Source organism: Mya arenaria, chromosome 10, assembly GCF_026914265.1.
Source record: "Mya arenaria isolate MELC-2E11 chromosome 10, ASM2691426v1".
Taxonomy (NCBI): Eukaryota; Metazoa; Mollusca; class Bivalvia; order Myida; family Myidae; genus Mya; species Mya arenaria.
In genome coordinates, this window is record NC_069131.1 from 29660168 (window position 1) to 29672541 (window position 12374).

The 12374-nt window shown below is 32.6% G+C and overlaps 1 long non-coding RNA gene across 1 annotated transcript; it reads left to right on the forward strand.

Moving 5' to 3' along the window:
• Nucleotides 1–2830: 2830 nt before the first annotated feature.
• Nucleotides 2831–4192, forward strand: LOC128205564 (uncharacterized). The gene is made up of 4 exons (XR_008256278.1): nt 2831–2947; nt 3358–3486; nt 3766–3923; nt 4071–4192. It is a non-coding gene; the product is annotated as an uncharacterized LOC128205564 (long non-coding RNA).
• The last annotated feature ends 8182 nt before the right edge of the window (nt 4193–12374 follow it).

The following is a 12374-nucleotide window of genomic DNA, read 5'->3' on the forward strand; positions in this document are numbered from 1 at the left end:
TGATTCAGACTTTGGTTAGATGTTAACTGATATATCTGTTGTATAATATTAGTGAATGAACAGCCGCAAAAACGCTAGATCCATTAAACTGTAAGCGATGTTGGGCGGCGATCGATATTCATTGGTTTCATTGGTTTCACCAAATAAATTCTAAAGTACTTTTTCTATAAAAGAGATGGTGAAAAGTGCGTGTGTGTCCATTTAAATCCAAATAATGCATTTATAAGACAAAAGAAAGATTAGATACTTCCATTTTATTTCATTTCTTGTTAGTAAATTGTTGTTTCTTTCACTCATTAATAATCTTATAAAGGTTTAACGTCTGAACATTTCAATGCCAAATGCAGTTTAAGGAAATGTAGCATTAATGCACAATATAAACCATTCCAGCAGTACGTGCGTAAGCATACACTAAAATCACTGTTTTATCTTATAACTATGATTTTATACTTTCAGAGTCAATACAAGTATCTACACGAAGCTTTGGTCCATTCATTGACCCTTGATTGCTCGTTGGTAAAAAGAGAACACTTCCATGAATAAATGAATATGATGTCCAGCAAACAGGAGATTCAAAAGCAGTTTGATGTAGGATTGTTACTCAAAGTATCAAAGGTTATAATCAATGTTCAAAATTAAAGTAAACACTGTTAATCCAAAGTCGTCTGAACCCAGATAAAGGATATCGGTATAACGATACTCGGATAAACAGTTTTCAAAAATGATAGCTTTCGTGTATTATTGGTGACGTAAAATATTCAGTCTGGAATATTTCAATGTCGACTGCACATGTTATGTTTTTGTTAGAATTATCGTTTTCAATAGTTTTGATTATTGTTTAATACTTACTAAATAATGTTTTAGTATACCTTTTAATTAACACAACGTTATGCATGTTTATGACGAAACATGTTTTAATAGCAATGAAAATACACTTAGTTAACGTATTTCGTTCGGCTCTTCCCGGTATTGTTCGGCAGCGTGCCGTGTGAGTAATTTTAATTTGCTTTAGATAGACATTTCAAATTATACTCAGACTGTGTAAACCAGCCAATTTATACAAACTAAACTCATCCAAAACAAATCACTCATGATCTGACATCAATGTATAATTCAGACGCGTGCTCAATGTCTGTCTCTAACAAGAACTAACTGTGCTATATTATAACCTCAGGCCGAGGCCCGCGTATTATCAATGTATAGTGTGAAACTTTGAGGATTTTAGTTTACAAATGTGAAAGGTGATTGCTTACTAGATGTGAAATATCGAATCAGGGCCTAAGTTTTGACTTTGAAATGGCGATTAATTCGAAATGACAATATTTGGTTTATTGATCAAAATTTCAATTTTTATACAGAAGAAAAGATCGGATTTTTTTAATTCGAAACAACGATTGATTTGGATAAACGGTGTTCGGATTAACGGTGTTTAAATGTAATATGTAATTAATATATATCAAGGTTGTATGATTTACATTTAAAGTATTCATGTATTGTATGTTGCATTCTGATTATACGTTAGAAAATGCAAATGAACCAAGAGCAAAAGTCGGATCAGGAACTACAGGCAACGGAAAAGAATCGGCTTCTGACAAAAAAGAACAGAAAACACGCGGATATACCAGGTTCCAATATTATTATGATTGTAAAAGTGCAGCATTTCTTTAATTGACATAGAAACATATGTTGCAAATATCTCAAAAGAAACTATTTAGACGAATTAACATAATATAAACATTCTCAAAATACGGTTATTGTTAGTCCAGCATTTAGTTGTGCTTATAATATATTACGTTTGTTATCTTGTTCAAATGGCCGGTACCCATCCTAATGACCGCTGGTATCAACTATCCTCTGATTTTAATGTGCCAGCTTCTGTTTGGTGAGGTTCCTGCTCTTGCCGATTGAGCATGAACCCTCTTCCGCCCACGCGCAAATCCCGTCCCTGGAGCAAACTACTTTTGAAATTTCTCTATGTTTACATGATCTATATTCTTGGTGTTATGTATTGTAAGGTGATGCCAACAGACCACGTCTTTATCTGTTTCTGAAACCAGGCGAATCTGATTATATCAATGCGATATACATCAACGTAAGTATATGTTCTAATATAACTTGATAGATTGCTCTAAATATATTGATAGATGAAATTTGTAAATCGCTCACTCTGCCTCAATCTTAACAACGGGCGTGCGATAACATATTGTTAGATCGATTTATTTTTATATTGAGAGTTGTTATTATATCTATGTTGACATAAACAGGTTAATATGTCAGTTTAAAACAAGTTCGTTTTATTAAAGAGGTAAAGTATTAAACTGAAATTGTAACGCTGACAAACGTTTTCGTTCAAGCTTTTGATGTTATGATATTTTGTCGAAAGCATGTTAATCTAATAGCTCTATACAAGTATTTGTTTCGTAATAAAATACACAGTTAGCAGAAGATTTGTTGGCTAAGTTTAAACATATTTTACTGAGCAAAAATACACAAAGTTTCAATATATATATACATAATTACATTTCAGGATTAGAACAATATAAATTAATCAATTGAGTTCCTTACCCTGTTGTTATAAATTGCAGCTGGCATTTTAGGCAGTTATTACTGATAAAGTTATTATCATTGAAGCTTTTATTATTTATTATACACAGGTGTCTGGATGTCAGACTTGTTGAGATTTGTTGGCTTGCTGAAACATATTTTTCATTGCATTCGTTTTAAATAAAATGATAAAAAGGTAAAATAAATGTTAAATAATACTATGTATAAAGGCCTACCATACGGTAAAGACGAGTTAGTAAAAATGCGTATGTGTCACTTTTAGAGTTTCAAAACAAAGAACCGCTTCTTGGTTGCACAAACACCTCTACCTGACACAGTTTCCGATTTCATTGCACTTGTTGTTCAAGAAAACTGTTCCTGTATTGTTAGTTTGGAATCACATGTAAATTATTGACAAGTCAGATACTTTGAACAAGACTTTATGTTTGTACTTTGACACCGACCATTGGATGCTTCACTGAATTTTAATTGTTAAAATTATGTTTTTCACCAATAACGAAACCATTATGCTAAACTAAAGTCATTACGCGTATGTAGATATATGTAAATAGTAATTAAGTTCTATCATTACGTCCTTAATAAAGCGTTGCAAATTGTATATTACGCTATAATGTTCATAATATAGCGATGTTTATGTATTTAACACTAAATATCATAATCATGTTTTTTTTTACAAAGTTTGAAAAGTACACAGAAATCTTAATCGAGTTGCCAGTTATGTAAAAGCCTCTATCGTTTATTCAGATTTGAACAAAATAAATGGTTTCCTGTTACTTATATTGTTTTATCCAGGGGATTGGCTTGTACGTTCCTGGTGACGATCAATCAATGATGAAAGGTGTGATTTCCATATTTTCAACAAGAGTTCAAAGTACGAGACACTTTGTAAAAAGAGAGCTGCATTTTAAACACGACGGAAAGGTACGAAAACAGCAAAATGTCATAATTGCTTTGTTAGAAAACTGAAAACAATGTTTTAACAGTTTCCTATGGTTTATATATAAACAAATATGTTCTTTCTAGTCTACAGTAAATGAAAAATAGCATCAGTAACAACAACCAAAACCCCACCAACACCAACAACTGCAGCATCAGTAATAATAAAACTACCAAAACCATAAACAATAACAATATGTTGTGCGTTTGCGATATTATATCGCAAGTATTATCTCTAAAATATATTTTTTCGTTGGATTTAAGACCAAGTCGGAGGTGAGAATACCACACTATGAATATTTAGATTGGGATAAAAATTACAATACTCCGAAGTCAGCAGAACACTTTGTTGCCTTCATCAAAGAGGTTGAAAACGCATCCAAATCATCTCACTTGAACGGACCGATACTGGTGCATTGTATGTACGTACAATCTTTTTATTAGCTCAAAGTCGCCTTCAGATTTTGTCTTAGTGTTAATATTAAAAATACCTTTGATATCACAGGAGAATAATTGATTAATACGGTCGTAGATACCAATCTTTACATGATATATTACCATTGTGACAGGAACGGCGCTGGTAAGAGCGGACTTTTATGTGTTGTCTCGACATTACTTGAAACACTGAGTGAAGATAATGAAGTCAGTGTGGTTAATGCGGTAAGGAAAGTCAGAGCAAGACGACCGCTTTCCATTCTAAATAAGGTAAATATAAAACTTTTTTTCAAACAAATCGTTATATATGACTTATGCTTGGTATTATTATTGCACCACAATGGTACAATGGAAACCACAATGACAAACCAGTAGTAATTTTAACGATGAGTCTGTAGAGAGGCGCCAAGTTCAAAACCTAACATACACTGAACGAGAAACACATTGAATAACAACTGCTTGTTTAATACGAATGTACATGCATGATATTTGCATTTTTTTGCACAAGAATAAACTTAAATAGTTTGCATCTTTTGACTTTTTAAGTCCATCATATGTTTGTTAAACCACTTATTATGTGTTCATTTGTTTTCAAGGTCGACATATTTGGTAGTGTTAATGCCAATGTGGCATTCAGATAGCATAATACAATAAGTAACGTTCGTATTGTATCGCACAGACGGCATCCTAGTGATTACATTCATTATGTTATCGAATCACATTTTTACATTGGGAGTTTTCGTCTTTTTTGATATTTTTAAAAACTGTCTATGCTTTATCATTGTTTTGAATGCAGGTTTAATTTTTCATGAACAATTTTACTTTTGCTACGAGTGATCTCCAATCCTTGAATGCAAAATATGACGCTGTGTTCTACAACACAAGTGGGGATATCAAGAAGAAATGAGCACGGCTGACTATTTTGAAACAATGAACGTCGATGTGTTGTCCTTGGCAAGAACATATAAATATATACATTATATATATATATATATATATATATATATATATATATATATATATATATATATATATATATATATATGACATGTTCAGCTATATTACTTATAATTTGCACACATGTTGACATTATTAAACGTAACATGATTGCAATTCTGCATCACCGTATTCACATGCTTGAAAAAACGCTAATGTTATCTGTCTATCTAAACATTGTTTTGTGAATATCATTGTAAATATTTGCACAAATACTGCTATTACTAATAAACTGTAGTGTGTTTTATTTGATCGAAACGAGATTCCATTTGAAAGGCTTAATATGCAAACTTATCATGCGATAGGTAGCATTTGATAAGATACAGCGAAAGGTCAATATATGCTTACCACTTTCTGCACGGTAAGCTTGTCGATATAATAAACAAAATGTACCAGACGGAACCCTCGTGATTGAAACTGGAACTGTGTGCGCGTTGTGTATAATTTCAGTCGTAAAGTTTATGTAGTGAATGCAGTCAGTGTTGCTTTAATGTTTCATGAACGCATTGTACATTTTAATTATCATGTTGTTCTCTATGTATATATATTGCATTATGCCGAATATACAAGAAATGAGAAACGTGTAAAGAAAAAAGTCAAAACGATTAAACAGTTTTTTATTCCTGTTTCTATAAGAATTGCTGTATTTAAACGAACCTTCAAGGTTGTTTCGAATGGTTTTGGCGTTGATAAATGTTTCAAAGAAGAGATGTATTGTACGAGAAGATTTTCACGTAACAGAACATTTTATTGAATAATTAAACCTATGCATAACTGCTGCTTCACAGCATATAAAATTATTTTATAAAAGTTATTTCTATCAGCTTGCATTGGCCTTAAACTTACACTTCAAGTAATAATAAAAAAGGCAGAATGTGGAATGGTCAACAAGTTCAATGGAACATTTACCTATGTTATTTTACATTGTATGATAGCATTTTATGCATTGAAATATTTTGAAAGTTCTCCATATAGACTTATTTCAAACATATATGTTGTATATATTCTAATACCGAATAAAATATCTTCTCTCTGTGACTGTTTGGATCAAGTTCATTTGTCTGTGGTGTCATAACACACTTCCCATCTAATTTCCAAAGATAAGCCTCAAACACACTAAGATATACATATGGAGAAATGAATCACTGAATGATGTTTTTGATATATAAAAGTGCCTGATTCTAATTTAATCACGCCATTAGTATAATGATACTTATATTATATTTAGTTAAACAATTGGCATACTATTAGTAGTGTTCCTTGTTTTCGTCTACTCTTTAACATTTCCTTCCATTTCAGACAGTAACAAGAAGAATGGGCGAAACCGTACAGAACTCAATTATACCACATTTTTTTGTTACACAGTACAAAACTGCAGCCCTCATGATATAAATCACACACCTGTGCTTACACATTCGTGTACAATCTCAATTACTCTGGTTGTGGGTGCCGGTCTTCCACTTATTTCTATCCTGATTTGGATGTCGAGTTCTCCTATTAAGCTGTTCAAATTTAGGGGTTTAGGAACTGTATTCCAATACATTTAGGCGACATTATACATTTAGGTTTAGTGTCGTCTATAAATGCGATACAATACATTCACCCGTGACGACCGAATCGGCACCATCAGCAAAGCAGGCAACACTATTTATAATTAAATCATTATATTAACCAAACAACTCCAATATTCTTCCCCCATCCCTCATTAAAACAACAATATACTTAAATATTGAGAGGACCAACCATATTAATTAATAATCCAATCGTTTTTAATCTAAGTGACTGTGTTATGTAGTATGATTTCCATGCTCATTTGAATAATCAGATGAATCGCTCCTCGAATTGCCAGTGTGTTATCATTTTCAAATATAAAGTTTCTTTATTTAGTATGTGGGATTGTGGCCCTCAAAAACAGTGTGTGTGCTAATATAAGTGTAAAATTGTGCAATGTTGTATAATCTCCCAGCAGAAATAAAGTTCATGGGCAATGCTGTTAAATTGTTGCTCCTCACTGTATTTCGCTTGTGGCGAGACTAGCGCAATTTCCCCTTTATGTTGGAATGAAGTTTGGTTACGTCTTGTTCAGCGATAACAAACCGACACATTCTTAGTTTTCAACAAAGTTTTGCTGAATTAACATTGAAACTGGAATTAGTTGTGGTTCGGCACACTCGATCGGTGAAATATTTAATGTAAGTAAACTCTAGCTAGGATCCTACAACCCCTATGCAAATCACTTGAATGAAAAGGCGATCAAGGATTAAGACCGCTGGTAACAATCATATTTCACGTATGATATTTTAAAACACTTGTAAATCATATGTGCAACACTCAATCGTGACACGTAACAAACTATCCCGTGGGGGGAGAGTGTCACGAAAATGTGTTAATCGTTTTCCTATACATTAATTTGTTGGGCCTTTTTTTAAATCTGTTTTTAAACCATAAAAAATGACATAAAACAAACAAATATACTTTGTTATATGTCAAACAAAACAAACCATTAAAGCGAACATATAACGCCGAGTCAAATCTTGACGAGGTGAAGTGGTGAAGGTAACGTTTGTAAGTGGTGGGATAACGCTTGATCGTGGTGGTAAACACGACCAGAGGTCAGTTAATATCAATTAGTTCATTTAACAGTAATTAATTGATCAAAACCAGGCAGTAAGTGATAGGTACTTTTTTGCAATAAAATGTAAAAGAATGGGAGAATTAGTGTTTGAAAAACTTGAGGAAAGTTGTTAATCAAATTAAGATAACAAATTTAACTACAAATAAGGCTAGTTGAAGAAAAGTATCACGAATAACAGTATTTCGTTCGATTTTTCATTTAGATATACCAGCTTTAAACATACTACTATGTGGGAGAGCACTGCTATTAGAATTAAATATTTTCGAGTTGTTGTCATCGCCTATTTAAGCTTTTAAGTTTCTGTTTCATGTTTCCACTTGTTATTTCTTATTTCAGTCGTGTACAAAGACAGTTGACACACTTGGCACATCTTGGTAAGCTCCTTTCCCAATTTGATTTAAAAAAAAGTTTTATTCTAAACATATAAGGTAATTTATTCGATAGGCATAATTTTTCTTGGATGACAATAAATCCGAAAACGCTAAATATTTGAATTATTATTCTCCTAGAAAACGTATGAGAATTAGTTAGTGATAAAATGCCCTAATCGTTTGCATTAAATCACATTCCCAAAGCTTGTGGCTGTTCGAGGTAATAGTCCTTAGACACAAATCACATGACCTGGTGACTACTATTAGTATACCGAACCTTGTTTTATCAAGTGACTGTGTATACACATTTTCCAATTTGGATTTTATTTCAATTGAAATTCGTCCCAATGTTTGCTCTCATGAAGATTAAATTACGCATATGGCATACAATCTAACCTCTTGAAGTAAAACATTCATTTTCATAATTACCAAAACATCAGGGTCGTGTTTCACAAAACATTTGAAGTCATTTCCGCACTGAAGCCATTTTTTCTAAGTTAAGTGTCTCACTGCATATTATATACACTAACTTCACAATATCTAAGCTACAATATTTGTCATAGCACTTAAAACAAAGTTCAAACCTTAATGGAAACAAACTTTTATTAAGATATTTTAATTTGACTCTGCAATTGTTCAGGAAAGTGATTTAAGTAAGGAAATGACTTTGATGTTTTAAGAATACCGACCAAGCTCATCGTATCAAGTGAGAACTAATGCACATCCGCTTTTTTCAAATCCTAAGGCTTACAAACTCAAACAGTTATTGCCGTAATGTCTTATAATTGTATATGCTTCAAATGCAACATATTCATATGTTGGCTACAATGCATAGAAAGTATTTTTGTTAACATTCGTAAAAGATATTCCAGGCTATACGTTTCTTCACAACACCACCGAGTATAAGTTAATATAAATCTTGCTACGGGTTCTTGAGCGTGCAACTGTAAAGCTTTGTCACACGGGTCACTCCAGTTAAAGGGATTTCACGTCATAGTCCTGCTGTGCTTTTATATCACGAGGTCCACGAGGAATGGATTCAACCATGTCAACTTCGAATATCCCATTTCCACAAAAAAACTTGCCCAGACTAGGCACCTAAACAACACGCTACTATTAGCCTAAAACCGCCTATTACTAATCAAATCTGCTCCAATCACTAATTTTTTACCTGCACAAACTCGACTTTCTGGATGTTTCATGACTATGCAGGTACAGTTTTGTAGAGGTCTGCAACATGACACTCTTCACCGAGGCTAGTCATGTTCCAATTCAACATTATACTACACCGTATATGTTTTCATAAATCACTTGTGTCAGGAAAAGTTGCTATTTAAAAACAACATGATAGGTATTATGGTTATATTAACATACAAAAAGGATTGTTAACATGTTTATCTCAAATGCAGACGTTTGTATTTTGATATACGCTGCGGAATAAGAACTCAAGGAATTATCACAATCTTAGAACTTTGTTATGATTGTATGGTCTTAACTGTACCGAAGGATTACTTTACTGTTTGTCTAGATATCAATCCTTCGTTTCTGCTAATATAATTTTAATTAAAACAATAAAACCTGAATCATGAGTTCCATAAAAGATCACTTTAAACCCATGTCATTGAGAATGTTTTATAAAACGTATAAATATCAATATTTTCAACTTGTGTTTTATTATGTGTGTCCGTTACTGTTCTGCAATTCCTTGTGTTTATCTGCGAAACCACCTGTTAGAATAATTACAATTTAGGAATATTTTTTGGTTTTAAAAATCTGGATGGTACTCTTGTGCTTACATATAAGAATTAAAATGATTACGAATTTTGAGATTTTTTTCTTCATTAATGGTATCTGAACCTGTTTAAGTCAAGTCCATTGTTTAATTGGTAATAAATGAACACCGGACAAAATACATAGCAGCAAACATTCGACTCAAAACAAATGCATGAGAAGTTGTGTCAGGGAAATAAATCAATACAAGAATATCATAACATATATATATATATTTAACAATATTTTTTCCCTTTAGCTATAAGTGTTTAAAACAGTTGGTATACATAACAAGTTTTTTGTGTAATGTTCAAGAGTAGTTTGATATCAAAAGTGTAAAGAGGCGTTTAATTATGTGCCAAAAAAGATCCAATATTATGTACGTACATCATATGAGTTTGTACATAAGCAATACATGGAATTCCGAGTCTAAAAGAGATCTATTTACAACATCTTGACAATAAACACAAATATTCGTCCATTGGGTTTGTTTTATGTCAGCTTATCTCAAAAACGTTATTCATCAAGGATAGAACATAATTTTGAAAAATGAAAAATTAACATTTTGCTACGAATTAAGCACTATTTCAACGCATTCTCTAACTGAAGGTGCATTCTACTACGATAATTATCTTAGCTAGTTCAAGAAAATACGACATTAACAATTACACCACGATATATGACGTTGGTTACGTGGTTCATCACGGCATTATCATAGATAATGGCAGCTGATTGCCGTAGCAGATCATTTATCGTCGGGTATATTTAATTGTCGTAGCTCATCTAATAGAGTCGCAACTTAACCGTAGCTAAAGCTCTTTGCATGATATAAAACCGTGCGTATTGGGAAGCAATGCGTATCAAACGTTTTTCCTTCATTTATTATCATTCATATGTATTGTGACAAAGAATCAGACGTTATGTATTTTGAAGACAACGAATGTGAAATATTCAAGGTAACAATAGTTAGTTTTTTAGTACTTTTCTTCAGTTTGAATAAAAAGATTGTCCTACTGTCACGACTTAATTGAACAATATAACATTTGTCCCCCTTCCGGATCTAAAATGAATCATATACAGCAGTAGGCAAGATTTATGCAAATATCGTCAATTTTGTGGTCGCGATTTACTACGTTTCACCATTATCGCTTGATTTGCTTACCGATTGTGTCCCGAACTTTCACCGTTGGAGTACCAATGGCTACGTTAATGACCCCTTTTAGTCTACCAAGTCAGTACAAATGTCAACGCCGCTGATTGGATGAGTTGAAAAGTTACTTATGTTATCAATAAGCTGATTTAATAAACGGCCAAATAACCATCAATAGTCAAACTGTCACGGACAATGCAACAAAGCAAAACGTCCATGTACATGAGAAACACGTCATTACCACAATGTTAATATGCTAATTTAGAGAAGAATAATACTACCTGAAATTGGTTTCGATGTCTGTGTGAATAATGGTCAATCTTAACTTACACATCTGTTAAGCTGGGCAATTTTCAATTAAAAGTTTTAGCGTAAAATAATATAGAAAAGTAGAACGTTTATTGCATTTATACCTTTCAAGCATTATGAAAATATTTATTTGATAAACTCTTAAAAACTGTGCTTTGTTCAACGGAAATAAGTGCAGATATGTATATTCCCTGTGTGACCACTTGTTAGTAAGTTGTATGTTGCATTGGTTTGTCTTTTGCCAATCATCGGAGTGTTTCAAGTTTCAGTAATTATTTTGTGTGAAAACCTGCGTATGTGCATATCAGAAAATAAAAAAGGTAAGTGAAAGCTACAAAAACAACAACAAGAGAAATATATATTTTTATATAAAATCTTCATTCGACGACTTTAACGGCTGTTGCTCACTCATTGTGTACGACGCGAAAAAAGTAGGGGTGCGTGCTCACATTCTTTATTCATTTGATTTTCATAGTTTGCAACTTCCTTGCAGACTAATGAGCTTACAGACATATTATTCCTTGCATGGCATTCACTTAAAACGCGTTATGTACCTAGCCTGTAAGATCGTATACTTGTCCTCTTCATTAGCGACCTCATTTTTCAAGCTGTTATCAAAAGTTGACCGTATTAACTTCTCTTACTTCAGCAAATCCTATCCATGTTTAAAATAGGTGCTTTTAAAGTAACTTGGCCAGATTTTGTATTTATATTGCTCTTGTAATAGTAGTTCTAAGATAAATGTTTTAAGCATGATACAATCCATTCGCAGAATTCTTCTTTTTTGGGCATTGTAGCTTCTTAGGGTTTTATTGTATCAATCATTATGTAGAGAACAAAGAACACCCATAAGAATATGTGACGTATATATGACAATAACAATCAAACCTTTAAAAGTACTACAAATATAACACATAGCCCACTAATAAGAGGGAAAGGCCGACACCTGACAAGCAAACTTAATGTATGAGGATTTCGTCTGCATATAAGTTAAATATACAACATCATAAATAGTTCAATAACAAATATTTGTTCTGACAATAAGATATCGATTAAGCAGGTATTGAAGAAACGGCTCATTTATATCAGGTTATCATGTACAAGTGTTTTCCTCAAAAAACAACTGGTATACCGGGTAATGAGTGTATTTTGTTTCAGACATAACACTTTAAGAACTCCTGACACTCTACATATATTTTGCTTTAAA